The 20,653-nt window shown below is 45.3% G+C and overlaps 1 protein-coding gene across 6 annotated transcripts in view; it reads right to left on the bottom strand.

The window, feature by feature from the left end:
* The window catches only part of SEMA5B (semaphorin 5B), a 270,791-nt gene that overhangs the window by 187,332 nt on the left and 62,806 nt on the right, over nucleotides 1–20,653 (bottom strand). For 3 of the 6 annotated variants that reach the window (XR_013954042.1, XM_080601333.1, XM_080601336.1), the window contains exons 1-2: nucleotides 10,163–10,293; nucleotides 155–215 (exon numbers count right to left, since the gene is read on the bottom strand). The gene's annotated coding sequence lies outside the window, so the exon portion shown is untranslated. Of the gene's footprint in view, nucleotides 1–154; nucleotides 216–10,162; nucleotides 10,390–20,653 lie in introns of those variants that run through there. The other 3 variants (XM_080601339.1, XM_080601337.1, XM_080601334.1) reach the window with 2 other exon arrangements.

Below are 20,653 nucleotides of genomic sequence, written 5' to 3'. Positions count from 1 at the left end.
AAAATGGCACTGTCCATTTTAGAACCATGTCCTCTTCCAGCCACTTCCTTGCAAGCTCATTGCAAGGTAGAGTCTAGCAAAGTTTATCAAGATCTAGATACAGTGTAAACACAGCTGTTAAAGAAGGGTTGCAAACATCATATTATATACTTACAGCCTCTGCATTACTGAAGTATCATATTCGAAGTCACGCACCAGGGAAAATCCTTAGTAACCTGTGGAAACATCAGAAAACGAGTCTTCAATGGATATTTCTAATTATGTCTTCTGATGGGGAAGAGAATTTAATTTCAAATTTTGACATTATTCTAGAAACAAAATGTAACAAACATATTATTTAAATTTAACCACAGAGCAACGTAAAAATTTTCCTTAATGCTCATCTGAAGTTTGTTTCAAAACTTGCTTCAGCTGCAATCCTCTTTCTTCATGTTTGCTTTCTGCAAAAATCTGAACCTACAGATTTGCTAGCAGCAAATGTTTGTAAAAACAATAAATATTTCAATACACTCAATCTAACTTACAAACTGTGCAGCCCTGCCTGCACACTACTGACCACTTCATCCTCCCAGGAGAGCCAAGGAATCCTCTTGTCCCAGTTTCCAAGGGGAAAATGCACCAGTGAGAAATGCAGGCTGTGAGCACACACCTTCTTCCCCAATGCAGTGTTCTGCGTGGGGAGATTACTGTCTCCACCACTCATCTCCTTGCCTTATCACTCACCCCTGCCTGAGCTTATTGCACGCTTCGTTCTGTCAGCAGAACTACTCACCAATGTAGTCAGAGATCCAGATTAGTAAAGACCTATTTAAACCATTCAAGTCAATCCATGAGCTGCAGCCAGATGAAGAGGTGTGAATGCTGCCTACACGTTTTGCCCCAGGTCTCACAGTAAGCCTGGCAGGGCAGACAGCGAGCATGCTAGCTGTGAGCAAGATCCCTGCTCTTTGAAACACTGAGGGTGCTGATCCCACAGCAAAGCACAAAATGAACAAATCTGCTCAAGAAACTCACATCTCAGAGGTTATCTTCATTATTTCCACCCATCTGTCTGGTCCAAAACCCTCAATTCCATCTTAACCCAATGAAAGTAAAGAGGCAAAAATTATATCAAAGTATGCTAAATTCTAGATTGTTCTCTAATAAGAGGTCTTTTAGCTCAGCATTATGGCAGCGCCCCAAAGCTTACCCTGTGCCTGAACTCTTGGTGCTAAGCTCTGTGCAGCCCTTGGACGCAGCTGTCCCTGCTCCCTGGAACTTCCAGGCAAGAGATCAAGGAGCTGAACATGTAGGCAGGGAAAAGACAGAGACAGCAAAAATCAGAGGACGTTTCTGCACAATGGCTTGTGAGCACAGATCCCACTCAGCCAGTAAGAAATGATTCACTGTGAATAGACTCTGACCCTGCTACCTATTATGCTCGACAGCCGATCTCACTGAAATCATTTATCTAGTTATTTACATGGCTTCCATCACAGCAACGTCTGAGCATTCACAAACCAGATGGGTTTATCCTCACCGTGCTCCTGAGAAGGAGCACATGCTATTAGTTCTACATCACAGACAAGGAGCGGAGGCTCTAAAAAGACAAAATGGTTTTTCCAGGGAAACTAAAATCTGAGTGCCAAAACCTTGTATCATACCAGAGGACTCCTGGGGCTAAGGTGTCACGCTCAGGGACAGGCCATAGGCAGACCTGTCACCACCCTGGTAAATCGCACTTGAACAATGGTTTCTACGTAGTGTGACTCTTGCAAAAAGGAAGAAAAAGAAAAGGAAAAATCATAATTGTAGCAACATCTGAAAAGTGCAGTAACAGAGGAACCAGTCACCCAGTTCACCAAGAGGACTGCAGCAATTGTTTTCTACAAGAAGTCTCATTCATCACATTTTTCTAATCCAGAAAATGCTCCCACAGTCCCTTCTTGAAATGTTTTAAGACTGTGACACATATATGCACCCTTCTCTATTTCCTTCCCTCTCCTGTTGGTCTTTCCCTGTGGAAGCAATCACAGGAGAGGGCTGAAGATGGGAAAGTTTCCACAGCTTCTGCCAGGGCTGAATCCTGAAGGTGGGAAACCCACGGGAACGCCAGGGATGACAGATCACCTCATGAAAGGACTCGGCCCTCACTACCAGTTTTCTCTTACTCTAAAATGACAACAGTGGAGATGCTTTTTTTAGTGATACCCCAGGTGGCAGATCAGAGCCCAAAATACCAGGCTGTAAGAAAATAAGATGCATCTGTGAACTCAGACCCCCAGGATTGGCAGTCTCTTCTAAAACGTAAGCCACTGGACAGCAGAAACTCTTGGGTTTGATCACCAGCAGCATTTTTGGGCTGCAAACTGCCAAATTCTAAACATAACAGCTCCCTTCTGGCCAGAGAATAGAGGATTCCCTAAACTCACCTTTGATCTGCAAGAAACTGAGCATTCTCCTGAAATTACTTGTCGGATGTTTGAATTCCCTCTCAGGTTACAGCATGAAGCCATTCCTATCTCTCCATTAAAGCAGTCGATAGACAGGATTGTATTAATCTTTCGGGACTCTGGAATTTCATTTCACATTAATTTTAACAGGAACAGGGTGCTCACAGCTCCTGCTCGGGTTGAAAGAACCAGACCTGTCGACTGTGTTCAGCCAAGCCTGGAAGCCCCTCCATAGTGCTGTCATCAACTGAGAAGTAGGATAAGATAAATAGCAGGAGACAAGACCAAACTTCCCTCTCTGAACCCACTCTGTCTCAGCCAAAAGCAGGGCATCCCCACCTTGAAGAAGCAAACTGCCCAGTTGAGGAGCCTGGGTTGCTGTATCCAGACTGAAAAAGCCCCATCCGAGCCGGGCCTCAGCCTCACCTCAGGGCCGCGACCGCCATTTTGTCCCCAGGCCATACCCGCACGCTGCCTTCCCCTGGCCCTGCAGGAGATGGGTCCAACACTGCTCACAGCCATCCCCAAAAACCTTCACGCGCTGCGGCAGTGGAGGTGGAGCTGTGCCAGAGCCACCACAGGAGCTGAATCTCTTCCCTCTCGTAACGTGTTTTATCCGCGCTCCAGTTTAAGGCGGGGAGGTGTTGTTGCCCTTTTGCAGACCGACAAAACCCAGCACGGCAGATGGATTAAACACCTCGCCCAAGGTCCCTCGGGACACGCACATCTGCACTGCGAACCGATCCCAAACTGCCTCTAACCCAGACTACTGCCCTTCCCTCCAGCCCAGCCTAATTCTCCGAATTTCATGATTCAAAGCTCTATTTAAAGCCCCTGCAGCTATGGGTGTGTGCAGGAAATTAAGGCTGAGCCAAAAAAAAAATTTTGAATTTAACAGCTCTGGTTGGGATTTTCCTTACAGTCTTGGTAATGACGAAACATGGAGCTGTGGGGGTTTAACCTGAAATGGAAAAAAAAGCTGTTGGGTCTCATTTGGGCAATGATGTAAACCACCAACAAGATACAGCAGCAACACTGATGTCTTCTCCTTCCCAGTGAACCTGCCTCCTAATGGCCCAGTGGTGGCCACCCAGCCTAGCACTGCTTCCCCAGCTTGCCGCTGGCTTACCAGCAAGGGCTACTATGAAGGAGGAAGAAATCATCCAGAAGAACAGCGATCTAACATCTCCTGCAGTCTCCCAGCGTAAGGGAATTGGCCAGGCACAGCTACCCATGGAAATGGAGGGCAGCCTGGATAACCGACAAGGCTCAGAGACACACAGCCTCGGTGTGCTATTCAAGCCTTGCTAAGCTTTTTAGGTGAGCTTTATTATTGTGGGTGATATTGCTTGCCCTAGATCTGGTGAGCAAAATGGGGTTGTTCTCTGTAATCCTTCAGAGGCTGCTTATAAATCAGGGAACACTTCACCTCTGGACACATGGCACCAACAACTAATAATGTAAATGCTCCAATGTTTTAACGTTAATAGGCAGTTGCTTAGCTTATGGTAGATAAAAATTAGGTCAGGACTCTGGTCCTGAGCCCTAAGTTAGAAGAGCCTCAGTCTGGATGTATCTGGATCACCCTGGCCTTTACAGCACAGTGCGCACAGTCCACATATAACAGCACCCCATAGGATGGAGTTGCAGAGGTGGCAGTGGGCCATACCATCCCTGCCCTTATTCAGCTGCAGAGCTGCAGGAGGAGCTGTTCTCTTGTAGAGCTGCACGTGCAGCTTTTGTCCCCAAAACCCCAGTGGTTCGCCACCAAGCATTAAGCATCCACCCTGCGGCACAGCAGGGCGGGAATGGAGAAGAAAACGGCATCAGCGAGCAGCACCCTGCCTTGTCCCCACCCTGCCACGCTGTGGCCAGCAGCACACAGGAGGAGAGAGGATGGTGCTCATTCCAGTGGGATGCCAGGGACTGGCTGTCCTACCCAATGTAACCGGGAAGGGCAGGGAGGATGATCCTCCTCCCTCTGGTGCTGCCCTGCCTCCCCGCAGGCACCTCCACCTCCCGGACCGCACTGAAGTCACCATGCCTTTTAGGAAACGGTAACAGCAGTAACCTGATTGCTGTGAAACTAATCTTGAAGGCATCAACTCCTAAACACACACAGGAAATAAAATCTGCTTCCATATGAGCCTTTCCACGTTTCTCAGGCATCCAAAGGATGTCCTTTATAAATCATGAGATAAGAGCAGACTTGTTTTTCAGACTGCATATCTGCATGGTTTCTTAGATACCACCAAAAGCCTAAAGGCAGGCCTTGGCATCCCATCCCTTCTTATAAGCTCTTTCAGAAAGTTAGAGCTGACTTTGACACTAACATGATGAGAAATGGGGAGTATCTGTGCCATTCTGGGGACTATGCCAAACCCTCTATTAGCACCCCCACCTTGCTAAAAAAACAAAACAAAGCAAAAAAAAAAAACCAACCCTCCTGTTTGCTACTGATTAGGCAGCCGAATTAAAACTGATGAAGTGATTGGACAGGATCCAAAGCTGTTTATCTGCACATAAATCACAGACATGCTTTACTCAGCCAGTATGGATTTACTGAGCTAGGGGAAAGACCTCTTATTCTGAATGCTGATTATTACTGCAATTAAAATATCAATGAAACAAACGTTCGGGGAGAAGGCTGTTAGGGGCTCCTGGAGAAATAATTCCATTAAATATGAATTCAAACAAGTTCCCAATTAAAAATAAATAAATAAAAAGAAACAAACAAACAAGAGGAAGTTTTAGCGGAGAGTTTGTTTCTTCTAGTTAAGTATATGACGCTAGAAGAATCAAATTCTAAAGGAGGAAAGATGCACATTAACTAGCTGGACATGCCAAAGGAGATTAAAAAGGAAGGCTGATACATATTTTATGATCACAAGGGAATAAAAAAAATTTAAGAGAGATGCACTGTCAAACCAGACACAGTGTTAATAGCTAAAGTATATGGCAGTAAGAACTGCTGTTCCCATAGCTATTAATGTAAACTCAAAATTGGGAGCAGGCTGCAGCAAAAGAAAATAAATCACACTTTTTTTTTTTTTCCAGTTTGAAAATATGTGTCAAACAAATCCCACCCCCAGCATTCACTCTCTGCATCCCAACCCCGGCAACAGCAAGACAAGGGCTGTCATTTCAGCAAGCCACAACTTCCAGGCAAGTGAGACAAGTGACAATTTCTTACTATTAATCATGGCTATTTTATTTACACATTTTTCCTACTTATCAGAATCATTTGCCTGGAGATTATCTCCCCCTTCCCCTTGGAGTCCTGAGAAACTATTTAACATGGGAAGTGGCTAAGGGGGGCAAAGAGGGGAGAGTGTCATGTAGCCAAGTTACACATCCCAGCTGGAATTTGGGATGATGTCTTGCAGTTCTGACTCCTCCAGCCAAGTTTCATACAGGAAGCACGACTGCGCCAAGGGCGCAGTGAAATACACTGGAGCCAATAAATAGCACTTGACTCCATTAACACGCTTATGCCGTGGATCCCATCACGAAACCCTTAGTCACCTTGCAACGTTTGCTCGTGAGGTAGCCAACGACTTGCACAAGGAAAAGGTTCAGCAGCCAAGAGGATCCTGTGACAAAGCCTTATGGAGGCAGAGCGAGCACGGGGGACGTGTGAAGACAGAGCCCTTCCAGGAGAGGCAAATGCTGCTCAGTTTTAAGTCTCATATGGAAGCACCGGCCAAGGAAGGTCACGGTGTCACCAGTGAGGTAAAGGGCAAACGGCTGTGAGGAGCACCACCAGCCCCAGGCAGAAATCCCTTCTTGGCACCCTGCTGGCAAGCTCGTGATGGGTGAAGGGGTAGCACAGTGGGACAGGCATCCCTGTTTGTTCACGCAGTTTTCACCCATACACAACAATCTGTTCCAGCTGTGCTGCAGAAGAGGAATTTGTCACCAAGCATCTGTCAAAAGAGGATCTTCCCATGACCCTGGTTTTGTCTTCAGCACTGTATTATCTATCTTTTTTTTCCCCAGTTACCCACCACAAACACGCAGTGCAGATCCTCTCCTGCTCAGCACAACTCGTGCCCCAGCTACCCCCAGACTCACTGTAACAAGAAAGCAGCTTCATGTTTGATTAAATCCTCTTACATGATTAGGAAAAAGTTTCTAAAATTCTTAGTTTAAAATTTTGTAATCTGTGTGTTACAACTCTGATGGTTACTTTAATAAGCTATTAGTAGCAAAAATAGTTTCAGCCAGCACAGAAATACCTCTGTTTTTGTGCTGAAGTTAGAGATAACTTTTGAGGAAAGTAGTTGACAAATTTGACAAATTTTCAACTACTTTGGAACCATCAAGATGAAAGGCTTTATATAAATGTTGTATGTTTTTTATGTATATATATAAAACACTTTTACTGGACTGTTGATAATAGCCTGAGCTACAAAGGAACTCTTTCCCCCAGCTGAGAAAAGGCAAGCTGCTAGACAAATCAGCTCAATCTCTGCCTTTCAAACAATATAAAGCAGTATAACTTTCAGGAGCAACACCTCATCTGATTTTTTTCCAGACTGCCTATCAGGAATCAAGCAGTAAGTAAACATTTGAAAAGTGTTCCTTTGAGAGTAGAGGTTTAGATTTGAGTCACAGGATCCATTGAAAAGAAAAATTGCTTCTGTGCATTGGGACAGTGCCTTCCCTTCTGAAAACTTTATAAAAAGAATAAATGAAGATAATCTTTTTACAGGGTATAGCCCATATGGAAATTCATTATTGCTTCCCTTTTAAAAAAAGTCAGGATAGTTCAGAAAGCAAGAATGGGGTCACTATTTAAAAAAAAAAAAAAGTGTGCAGATTTCTTAATGACTTTATCCAGTAAAAGTATGCTTAAAAAGTTTTATCATGGTCTAAAATTAAGCTCCTGTTGATGAGAATGTGAGATAAACAAAAGAGGGAAAGACACAGTAAATGACTAAGAGTATTTAACGTAGAAGCGGGGGTGTACATACCCAGAGATTATCAATTAAATATGTTAAGGATCCATTCTTCCCCTAGTACAAAATGCTCACTAGAGCAACCTCAGCGCTGCCACTCCCTGAAGACTGCATTGGTGCCTGTCAGCCCAGCTCAATCACTGCTACGGAGGCACAGCTCAAAGGAATCGTTGTTCCTGCTTTTCCAAAGCAGAACTGAACCTCCAGAGGTTCAATCACCTGAGTGATTGGGAAGGTTTTACAGCAAGTCAGTGGCACAGCTGGGGGGAAGAGAGGAACCCCGACTTATGGGCCAGTCTCGCCCCCAGATGCTAACTGCCATTGCTTGCCATTTTTCTACTGAGGACATCCTGGAGCCAGGAGCTTCTCACTCCTGCCTATTGCACATGCAGCCAGCAGTATTTATTTAAGGCTGTCACCAAGAGCGTGCATGTGTACATAGGAGGTCACGGAGGCAGGCTGGGGATATGGGCTAAAGACAACATTTAGGTCAACATTCTGCTTTCAACAGGTGTGCATCTACATACACTCTTTCCTTTGCTGGATTTACACTGGAGGTGAAAATTTGATCGTAAAGGCCTACACTAATCCTACAGCTGCCTGGAAGTTACTTTCTGTTGTAGCTGCCACTCGCCTGCATTTGGTTTGATTACCTCGGGTAAGCGTGGCGGGCACCTGAGGACAGAGCATAATCTCACACCATATGCGTGCTGTGATACTGAGACAAAGCAACCGAAGTCGTGGAGCCAGACAGAGCGCCCTGGGTGGTCACACCAAGCAGCACACTTCTCTTTAACACTGATTAATTTGGGTGATTGGATGAGTCAAAGACTCAGAGGGAGCTTTAGTTCATTACTTCTTTTGTCTTTAGCTATTCCAAGAGAAATTTGAAGGGATGGAGGATCTTTTTAGCATATAGTCAAGACTCTCATTAGCGATGAAAATATGAATATGAAAAGAGTTCAAGGGGAGACAGGAGACAGCTGCAAACATCTCTGGTCAAAGAAAATGCCTATTGCTTCTCCAAAGAGTACAGCTGCTGAGCGCCATTCAGAACAATGAGGACCAGAGAAGCGAAACCCGCTGAGCAAAGGTTCGCTCATTGAGCTGTTTCTAAACCAGCCCCTGGATGCTGTATGTAGATCTGCCCAGAGCACTTCTGACATGACTCTCTTCTGTCAGTAGAAGTTGGTGTGTCACCATTGGCACGTCTACTCTTTTGGTTTTACCAGGTCTTTTTAAAAAGAGGTGTGAGGTAACCGAGCTTGTCCCGTTTGTCTCTGAGCAACCCATGCAGCTCGCACTGCAGCGTGCCAGGGAGACAGGTAATGGGGCTTGCGCTGTCCCAGGACCAGCAGCTCCAGGCCAACAACCCCAGGCTTGCAGCAGCCATACCACAAAGCAAAGCGCTGGAAGCCCAAGCAGATTTTAAGATCAAATTCACAGGGCTTCTAGTATCCCCGATATGCAATCAAGCAGCTCTAAATTAAGACAACATTTTTCTGCCTCTGGATTGCTCATGGTACAGGAGGAGCAAGCCCTGAGCACACAGAGCACACAACTGTTCCTTTTTCTCTAGGGACAGTGTAACTTAGCCCCTCTCACCGCGTATCTTCTTGCAGCAGCAGGAATGGGCCCCATGGTCCTGACTTCCCTTGTCAGACGGCTAAACCTACACTTAGCATATCAACCGTATATCTGGGATTTCTGGGGATTGCTGAACACACTTCCATAGACAGTTCTCTGCAAATGGAACCATCAGATCAACTCCTGTCGCTCCTTCATGCCTCCTCTTTTTCGGAGGACTCCCAGGCTGCTGTTTCCCCTGAAACAACTTTATGTGGACTTATATGCCTTTGCCAGACAGTCCAAAGGGAAGTGAATCACCAAGATGGGACCAAATTGGTTATCCTGGCAAATTCCTTGTTGGATCCATCATTCTACAAAAACAGAGAGAACCATTTTATTCTTCTGTTAAAATCAAAAATCCATTTTCCGTAAGGAAATTTAAAATTTTTGTTTTGTTGTGTTCCAGACAGAAGCTCCAACTTTTCCAAAGTGGACACTTTTCCTAGTTTCAGACAGCACAAACTGGGCACAAATGGTAAATAGTACATTCTTGTAATGCTACAGTGGAAAAGCAATATTGCAAAGCTAACCCTTTGCAATGCTATTTACTTTCTCTGGGATACACTCTAGGAGCAAACTAATCAGGTTCCATTCATCGCTTCCCTGCCCATAGTGCAATCACGTGTACCTGTACCGAGTGACCTGCAAAATGAAGGTATCTGTTTAACAACAAATTCTGGCTAAACACACCAACAGCATTATTCTGCATTTGAACTGGTATAACTAGGGGCTGAATTTGACCTACCTTGCTAATGTACTGCCTTTCCTACCGCTAAACAGCATCTGCAACAGCTGCATCATCTCCCTGCACTGCAGCAGACATATATACATGTTTTGTATCCAAATGATTGCAGAAATCTATCTACTTTACAGGCTGGAATACAAGATCCCTGCTCCCAACAGTCAGGGGAGAAAGTCCCATTGAGTCCAACGATGACAGTGTTAAGAGAGCCCTGAGCCATTTGGAAAACCCAATATCTAACATTTGTGATTCTTTACCTTCTTTGCTGTATGACACATCCTGTCCTCACTGGAGCAGGAGAAACAGAATGATCAGAGCCCCAAAACTCCTCACAGTGAGCAACCTGAAAACATCATGTTTCAGCACACGAGACATGTATCATTCCATCACTAACTCACCAGCCCAGAGGCCCAAGTCCCAGACAAATGTTCCGGCAGCAATCCAAGCTCAGAGTCCCAGAAGGTAAGCCCTTCAAGAATTAGCGATGTAAACGCTCCCTCTCAGAGGCAGTCCCACTGCAGTCTTCTCTGAACCCCTTGGACTCTGCAAGCTTCCTTCTCTGGCATGCCTCTTTGGCCTTCTTCCTTCTACTTTTCCTCATAAACTCGTTCGTGGATGATTTTATCTAAAAAATAAAAATAAAAATAAAAAATCCTTCATTAATATTGAAGTGTGCCTGAATTTGGCCAACACACTAATGATGTTATAAAGTCCCCTTTGAGGAAGGCTCTCTCTGCTTCTGTCAGGCCCTTCCTCTCTCCTGAGTTATGGGACCTTGGGAAAATAGCCCGTGGGCCCCTCATGGGTCAGCATCTCCTCCCGTTCCCCTTCTTCCTCCCCCCAACATTTTTTGAAACAACTTTAATGATCCCATGCCTGGTCTGAGCATCCAGTCTGATATAGTCATCATCTCCGAAGGCCTTATTTTTCATCAATCACTGCCTAGAGCACAGAATCCCTGTTCAGTATAAACGTGACTCAGTTTAGTTTTTCCAAAGAATGTTTACTTTCTGGTAGAGACTAATAAGTAAATATTATTTGGTAGGCTAGAATTTCATGAACCCCAACTAAAACGAGGCTCCAGATCACTTAGACGCAGCATAAACATATGGTAAAAAGTTTGTAATCATCCCCAGGACTACAGAGGCGTCCTGCGAGGCAGCCAGGAAAGGAAGGGAAGTCAATTTGCTGAGTCCCCAGTGTAGAGCCTTAAACATAAAGCCATCTTTCCTCTATATCTCTGCTCTCGGAAAACACAATTTTCTGAGTTTCTGCCTAGCTAGCAAATATCTAAAGCTAGCAGCTATCCATCCCCAGTACCAAGCCAGTTACAATTTTAATTGCAATTGATTTCTAAGTCTTCTCTTCTCATAGTCATTTTTCCCTGAAAATGTAATTCCCGTATTTGCATAGACTCCACTGTAACCAAGCTACGCTATTCTCTCTCTGCACGTTTGGCACTGCATTTAAAAATCAGAGTGCCAAATTCCTCTGCGAACTACTCAGATGCAGCACTTATATATGCCCATCAAGTGCACCAAGAGAGAAGCCAAACTTTGACCCTAAATAAGATGATAGATGAAAACTGTGTTTCTTTGGCTGGAGGAAAACGAGAGAGTACTTTTAAAGCCTTCCCTTAATTCTTCGTGGCTGTATTACAAAAACAAGCAATTGTAAATCTCCTCAAATTGTTCTAAACAGTACAAGTAAACTTAACAAATGAGATTCAAATGCCAGCATTATAAATGTTTTCTGAACAGAAACATCAGGCACAGTTACAATACCACTTGAGGTCAGTCCAGTCTAGTAGTAATTGTAAGTGTTAAGAAATATACAAAGTGAAGACCAGATTCAGAGCAGTACCCCAGCCCTTTTCAGCCTACAAAGAATATAAAGTCCAAAGAAAACCAAGAAAGAGTGAATGAAACTTCAGGGAAGCAACAAATTCCCCCAGCCTGCCCCTATATGCAGAGCTAATGACTGCTCTGTGAAGTGAGCTGCAGAGGAATGGCGTAAAGGATGGAGAATCTGCCAGACACTGACAAGCTGAGATAAAATGAAGAGAAGCAGTTATAAAGAAAGACTTATTTTCCCTTGGTGATGAACTGCTCTGCTCAACTACAGACCCAGAACAGAGACGGGAATTAGTCTATGGTATCTAACCAAAAAAAAGGCGACTGACACCCAGTTAAAGGAGTGAAGATACAGGAAACAAGCTCATAGTTCAGCAACACAGACAACTTTTCTCATTCCACAGAGCTTCTCCCATTCCACATGGGAATAAAAATGAGACCCTCTAGGGAAAGACAAACCTGACATCTGAACCCCAAGCAGCAACCCGACGTCCCAGCCTAAAAGCTTGAAGTATAACTCTCCACGCTGCCTAATTTAACTGCAGCCTCCAATATTTGTCTTCCACATCTCAGCCAAAAGTCTAAGCCACAAAGGCACCGGCTATTCAGAGAGATGCACATATCCATACCTCAAATAACGACCTGCAACCAGCAGCACATTGCCAGCCAACTTTCTGCTTTCTAGTGCCACATGACACCCACCAGCCTAAGCAACATAAAATATCCCAACAGATTCTGAAACAGCCACGCTTCCGCCTTGTAGCAGCGCAGACGACTGTCAGCATGCTGATCACACAGCCTTCTGCAACTCAGTGCAAACACGCGCTGTGAGCATCGCTAGGGGCATCTACTGCCGTTATTCGGAGACGTTAGGGCAAGAAGGAACCAACAGATCATCTTCTCTAACCTCCTGCTGACAACTCAACTTCCCCAGTTAGTCAAAGAGTGCTGTATATTACTTGATGAATGCTGGTAATGTGCTGTATAGGTCCAAAACATTCCCACAAAACACCTAGGGAGCATTACCTTTCCTAGGGTCCTGGCACAACTCTGCTAATATACATTTTATGGGTTATTATTCAACAACTTCAGCGATTCATACGAGGGACGGATTAAATCTGAGATTGTTGTTCTCTGATCCCAGCCAAAAAGATGAGCTATTTCAGAAAAATGCGCCTTGCACTCGCTCTTGACAATTTGCATCTCCTTTCCTCAGCCTTTACGGCTTCTTTCCTTGACACTTACTGCTTGCACAACTTCTGTCATGGCTTTCACTGAACATCATCAAACACTTTATTGCTAATTTTCAGCTTGTCTGCAAAGAGTAGAGAAGATCCGGAATGATAAGCCATTAGAGCACCTTACAAACCTGCAACTGGAACAGAAACTTGGAAACCAAAGCTTGGAAACTCATGATGGGGACACGGAGCTAACAGGTAGGAAAGCCCATACGTCTAGCCCAGGACAAAGCAGAACCAAGAGACAAAACATGATGGGTTGTAAAAAGGGATTCATTTCTGCTATAGAGCGAACAATGTCCACACCAGTACAGACATATTCCTGCAAGCATGTGTTTACACGGGGGAGAAAAAAGCTGACCAGAAACCAGGCTTCCATCTGAAACTTCCTGGTAGATGGACACTGATATATATATATATATATGTGTGTATAAAATACATATTTTTCTTCCAAAGAAAACCTCAAAGCTTAAAGAAAGACTTCTATAAGAGCTATGTTTTTACAGGAATAAATTAATTTTCCAACCAGCTCTCCAACATGTATCTACTGTAGCATGTAACAACCAACACTTTTATTTAGACTGACCTATTTTCTTCGCAAATAGCACACTGTTTTATTTCTCTTTGGGACACCACCCATTTTCATCTCAGATGATTTATGACATAAAATCTACTGCCTTCTCCACTTCCATTGCTGTTGGCACAGATCCATACCTTACTATTTTTTTTTCCTTTTCAGTATACAGTTAGATGCCTAGCAAGCTCTGCCAATCAGATTATTATATTAACTTTCCAAATTACATGAGATCACAGTTTTACATTCACTTCCTGATCACTATCAAGGTCCTGGAGAAATTGCATTTATTTTCAAGCAGCTCAAATCCTTATGAGAATTCAGTTACTTAAGCACAGCGATCATCAGCTGCGTTGGACAATACAAGCCGCTTCCACGCACGGAGTCCCCTCATTTCACTTAATTTTCAGACACTGCAGTTGGTGACCATTAGTGGTTAATTGGGATCCCTATGAAACCTCATTAATTAGGTACTTCATGCCTTTCAATGTATTTAAAATATGGCCAGGAACATCAACTGTATATTTGCGCCACGAAGAGATTAACATTTTTGTTCACCACTTTTATCCATCATCCTAGGCTCACTGCTTCAAACACCAGTATCGGTTCCTGCACTGTTCACTCATCCCACTACGTTCACACCAGCAATACATTTGGTCCACTTTTACTCAGCTGTGAGGCTCTAGCAGCATGCATTTATGGTCTTTTTTTTCCTAAAGCATTCGCAGCAACGCAGACACAAGGCTGTTTTCAGACATGCTCCTAATAAAGAGCCATAGCAGGCAGGAGGGCACGAGCACATTCGGAGCAGGGAGACCTGTAGGTGGTTAATTAAGACGAACCGCTGCATTGCTACCGGCCATCAGGTCAGCTCTGCTTCAAGGCAGCAGCCGGAGTGCAATACTTCGAAGAGATTCCTCGGGGGCATCCAGCTGGCCCTGCAATGCAGGGGGCAGCCAGGTACCCGAGTTCCGTGCAGCCCTAGGAAACATCCCCAGCAGCCACGCCACAACACGGCTGTGACCAGGCACAAATGCTGTGGGGCTGGAAATCTCCCTGCCGTCCTCAGATCTCTGCTAGTACAAGCGCAGCACACTTAACTTTTTGTTTCTTATTGTGAAGCCACAAAAAAAAAAAAAAAAAAACTGATTTCTTTCTTCACTGCTAGAGATGAAGGAAGGATCCTCCACATGTAATGATGCTGCTGTAGTGTCTTTATTCCAACATGGATTATTAATGCGACTAATGGTCACGACGGCCAAGGCTGACAGAGCACCGCTGGCCTTCCTGGCCGAACCCACTGTGTCACGCAGGAAAGATTCAATTCCATGCTTGCTGAATTCGGAAACCAGAATATTTCTACCTAGTTTGTCATAACTACCTCATTAAGCAAATGATTTCCCTTTCTGCCTGCCCTGAACCATCCAAAAGTTTAGCCTCATTTCCAGTTTGAATTTGCCCTTTATTAAATTGCATTCATTGTTCTCTGTGCTACTTACTACATGTATTACGTGTCTTCTCCTCTTCCTGGTACTAAATGGCCTTTATGATGATCATCCTGCCATTAAACACTTCTTTAGATGAAGTTGGCTAAATTCATTCCCACTCGCATCTCTCTTTTAATGTTGTCATCTACCCTGGTGATTACTTTCCGAATTTGACAGCACCATCTTGGTGCACGACGCCACAGGCAGGGTCTCACCGACAGCACAGTAATGGATTTCTTGTCCTGACAAAGCCCAGCTTCAAACCTCAGGCCCTGCTGTGCTCTTCCCAGACACATCACGCTAAAACAGGAGATGCTTTGTTAACGTCCATGAACAAGCCTGGCTGCTTTTGCCCTGCATCTCTCACATGTGGGGTACACTCACTGAGGGCCTCAGAAGAGGCTCTGCCCCTGTGGCACCACGAACGCCCCTACGCGACTTAGGCCCCGCTGAAACCCACGGGGCCCTGGTACAGCCCCAAGTCTCCTAAGGGCTGTCAACCAGGTTTGCAGGGAAACAATGGGCTCTGGACCATGCTGCCAAACCAGGATGAAGAACGTGTATGCTCTCCTGAATGTGAACCTTGAGCTCCAGCACGCAGGATTTGGTGTGGATGTTTGCGCTCCCACTTGTTGTGGAGTCAGGCCCTGGCCAACACCAGCATGGGCAGTGCAGCTGTTTCAGTCGAACTACCTCTCCCTTCATGTGGATATTTGTTTAATTCGGATGTATTCTTTCACATCCATATACCTTCTCACTTTCCACATGTAATGTTGACACAGCCACTTTCTGGCTTGTGTGCTTTCCCTGTACGTCCATCTCTGATCCAGACCCCAAACCACCTTTTGTCACAGAAAACCACGGGGTAACAATGCATTCTTCAGTGCCTCTGTGTAAACGCCAAGGGGAGCAGATTTTGAAGTGAATCAAGGAAAGAAATGAGTGTGGGAACCGGGGCCTACAAGCCATTTTTGAGAGACATTTCTGAGCCACCTTAATCGGATCAGCTCCCCTATTTCAAACCAGCACCAGTGGGCCGAAGCAATAAAACTCGTCTGAGCAGTTTAAGCGCAGGCCTCCCTCGCAGCCCCTTTCTGCATGCGTGCACATGCGCTCACACAAACACACACGTTTATTCACCCGTAGGATCAGACAGCTTAGATTTCTTCCACGATTAATTTGCAAATAGCTTGTAACACAGCCGAGACCCACCTAGCAGACCGTGTTGCTGTACGCACGCTCTGCCCCCTGAAGCTGCTCGGAGCTAAGGCTTTTTCTAAACAAACTTATACATATGTATATAAATATAATCTGAACATCTAAATATATGTATGTATATGTACACAGGCGCTTATTTATTTAGCTAGTTATTTTTAATTTTGGCCTTATGTGCCCCTCGGAGAGCAAACCGCTTGGAAATGATTCCTTCAGTGGGGCTGTGGCAGCGTGGCAGAAATCTCTCTGGTCTTCATTAGTCAAAGGCTCTTAAACTCGTGGAGATATAAGCTGCCAGAGGTACAAATCTATTGAATGTAAGAAATGTGCTTTAGATAAACAGCAGGGAATAAAGTATAAGATGGCTCAGTGTTAGTTGCCTTGACGAAGTTTTACTTTCCCTGGATCAGCAGCAGAATTTTTAGTGTTCCTCCTTTATTTTGAATGAAAGTTTATAATGGAATCTCCCCCATATCATGAACTGGGATCCATAAAAACATTGCAACAGTCTATATATTTTTCTGACTGTAATTTCTAGAGCCAACTTTGCACAGGCCATTTATAAGTCACTCAGCAGAAGGCAGAAAAGGAACGACTTACATCTCTTTACCACAAAGAAAAAAGCCTCAAACCAAACGAAAAGCAAAAAGCAGCAGCCCCATTTCCAGGATTTTAAACAGCTGCATGACACCAGCAGTGACTTTTACACCACCAGCCCTGCAGAACTGTGTTTCCCTCAGCTGGCGGACCCTTATTTGAAGGTTAATAAAGAGGCACAATCTTTCCGCTGAGTCCATTACAAAGGAGACACATTTGAACTTGCAGAGAGGAAGAGGGGAAAAAAATGACAGGCAGGGGAAATCTCTGTTGAGGACATTGCTGGCATCCCATAATTTGCAAAGCAGGGACAAGGGCCTCTTATGGGGTTTTGCTACAACAGCATATGGAGCAGGCAGGTAGCTGGAGGATAGCAGAAACCAGCACCCCAGCTCTGACCTGCTCCTACGTGTGACACAACTTATGGCTTCAAGGGACTGTGTTGTAATTAAAAATACAAGGCGGGGGTGTTGGTGCCAGCCTGGGGGCTCTTTCCCCTCCAGGATGTGAAAGAAGGAAAAGTCTCAGCTGTAAAACCCCTCTGGTGCCTGTACGTGGGAGTGTGAGCTGCAGCGCCCCAGGGAGACAGGACTGGGCCCCCCATGGGTATGGAAAAGAGAAACCTCACCTGTTGCTTACATGACCACAGAGGAAGCCAGAAGGAAGGTTTGTTTTTCACAAAGTGAGCCTTCTCTCCATGTGTATGCCCACTCCAGGAGAGCCTACGCCTGGTGGGCTCCTTCCAGCCTCCCAGGAAAACATTTCCAGTGTACTCTGTCCTGATGCCCTCCCTATACCTTTTACCCACACACTCAAATCCCATCGAGGTAAAAGACTCCAGCACTGGGTGTACTGACCTCAAAAGGAATTTTGCTCAAAGAGCAACTGAGCCTGCAAAGGTCTCTGTCCTTACCGAGAGGCTCTAAAGGTTTCCCACGTAAGAGTCTCAGGAAAATGACTTGTGGCATTCACATCCCGCTTTCCTCCCTCGGTCACTTTGGCAGCTTCTCCTGGAGGGCACTGGAGCTGGCACACGGACAAGCCATCAGCTAACAGGCTAACAAATTATTGATTCTCTCCTCACTTTGAAGCAGACAACAACAAACTCCGAAATGCACTGCATCCTTCAATATCTCCCTCCGGAGCAATACCCGTTTGTAACACTGGCAGCACGGGGGCATTTCCATCTCTCAGGCCGTGACAGGTGGATGGAGCACTGCGGCTTCTGTATTTTGTTCTTTTACCTTCAAGCAAGTGTTGATGAGGGGAGGTTTTTGCACAGAGCCTGACTTTCTTATTCACACCTAGACACAGCGAGCACACGTGTATGAGACGGATTGAATTTGGAATGCAGAAGGTGTCCGACACGAAATGGGGTTAAGAACTTGTTTTCCCCAGTATTACAGTATTAAGAGGCAAACACAGTTTTCCATGCGTCATGCACTTAATGAGCTCCAGATTGCAGGATACAGAAAGATCTTGACATTGGCTTGAAGAAACAAAATGTTCAAAATGATCTGGATACGTTGAGGCACTTCATCATAAATGGCTCATCACCATATTGCCTATCAGTTTTGTGAAATTCCTGTTCTTTTTCTGCAACTCACAGCAATGTGTCCCAAGCTTTCCTGGGCTCCGCCTGCCTTCTCCACTTACCAGAGATGTAGTTTCCCATTTAAGCCATGCTCTGGAGGGGCTGAACCTTCTGCTGCTGATGGTACCCGATCTGTGCAGCCCCCAAACACCGAACCCAGCACGCAGCCCCCAAACGGTGCTGGGGACTCACCCCTTGACGCATGTCAAGAGCACCACGAAGAGCAGCATCTACTTCTGCCTCCACACCAACAGTCCAGGAGCGGCTCTCCCTGGAGCCAAGGGCTAGAAAGGAGGGCATTTGACGGAGCCCATCCCAGGTGGCCCCTGTGGGTACACAGGTTGAGCCCGGAGCTGAACCCAAGAGCTGCAGCTCCCGTTCGCTGCATCCCACAGGCAGTGCCTCCCACAGCCTCGCTCCGTCTCACATTAGGACCCTAAGGGGTCTCTTGGGCAAATTCCGCCTGCTCCCAGCTCGGAATACAAATAAATCCAGCAGCTCATCTGTTCTGCATGGAAATGCTTCCCGTGCACCTCAAATCGATACGGTTCTCATGCAAATCTGTACTACATGTGCTGTACTGATTCTAAACATTCGGCCAGTCGACCCACCTAACCAGCTCGGAAAATGATACTGTGGTTTATCAGGTCAACCATCTACAATTTTACATCTCCCTAAACACCTACTTACAAACAGCACTATAAACCTCGTTAAGGTTATTTGGTCGAATTCATACCGTTTTCAAGGGTGTTTCTTCAAATACCCTTTTTATCAGAAACATTAAACAGCAAAAAAAAAATATTTTTTTGCTTCAGCCGCTCCTCTTCTGATTAAGACTGACATAACAGAGATTTCAAACGTCTGAGAAATATTCTGTGCCACAAATACTTTTCATTGTCCCTCTGTACTGCAGCATGTCCCAATTTTCAAGAGTCTGCTTTGCTTTAGATAACGTTGCCAAGTTACTAAAAAAAAAGCCCTCAGCGATGGGCTGTTTGCATCCCAGGGTCATAATAATGTATCCTGGTGACACCGAAACATCGGGCTGTAAACAATAAGGAGACAGAAGGACGTTGACCCAAGTGGCTGAGTTTAAAGAACTGCGATTCCGCAGCAATGTGGTATTTATACCACTGGATGCATTGCCACCATAGGTACTTCCAGAACTAGGTGCCAATTTTAGCGTTTCTCAGATGAATTTGCAAACTGAGTTCATATGTTGAGCTCATTATAGAATAGAGACCTCTAACAGATGCAGATCCATGTACACTGAAGAGGCTGAAATAATCACTCCTAGCCCCAAGGCAGAGAAATAGAACATTTGTTTTCAATATTTAAATTGACTAACACTACAGGATAGCTCACCACTAATACAAACATATATAATAACAGGCAGAGGACAGCACTGAGACAGACATCTATCCTGGCTAGATAGCTTTGCAGCCTTAAAATACACTGGGTACAAATCAAGCATGAGCCACCATTAGCCGCAGCAACATTTTAGATGATGGACCGATAGAGAGACAAGGTAGATCATCTTTTATTGGGCTAATACATAAGCTGTTACACGCGAGCCTTCAGGCCAAAGAAGTCTCCTGGGGGCTGGCAGCAGAAGGAACATTTCTGGCCCGAAAGCATCTCACTGTTTCGAGCCAACACAAAGCCTCCACCTCTGCCCGTTCCATCGCAAGCAGCTGAAAGTATTTTTTGCAGCCTGTTTGTGACAGACGGTCACAACGACAACTCGCACAAAGCTGGCAGGTCCGACAGCAAAGTCCTTACCACGTAAGTGTTCTGTTTGCTTTCTGCACTCCCTATCTGCCCAGGATATTTATAGAGCACAGACACTGGGGCGTTCGCAGCCCAGTCGTGTTGACTCGGCACGTTTCACAAGGAACACGGTCACGAAAGGAGCGATTCTCTCGGAAAACACACAAATACTTTTGCCTGTCACTAGTGCCCAGGTACCCCTGGAGCAGCCCGTTGCAGATCATGGCAAATCTTTTCGGGTTATGGTGCGGCTTAGGGAAGGAGAAACAACAAGGTGTCGCTCAGAGACAGCCAGCTGGGACTTGGCCAGGAGTGACTTCCAAGTCTCCTTTGATAATGTTTCTATACAAGCACAAGGGCCACTTACCGGTGACTTAACAAGGGGTGCCCAAACTAAAAGCCTGAAGGGGTTTTGGCAGAGCTGAGGAGTTGGACTCTGAAATTAGGGGCTGCGATGGCTTGGACCCTGCTGAGATGAACACAGGATCCAAGAGGAAAAGCAGCCTTACTGTCACCTGCATGACACCAAGGACCACGTGAAGCACCAAGGGTTTAAGCGAT

Source organism: Anser brachyrhynchus (assembly GCF_964034855.1).
Source record: "Anser brachyrhynchus genome assembly, chromosome: 7".
NCBI classification, from domain to species: Eukaryota; Metazoa; Chordata; class Aves; order Anseriformes; family Anatidae; genus Anser; species Anser brachyrhynchus.
Note: the sequence above shows the minus strand (reverse complement) of the source record. Positions and strands in the feature narration are given on the sequence as shown.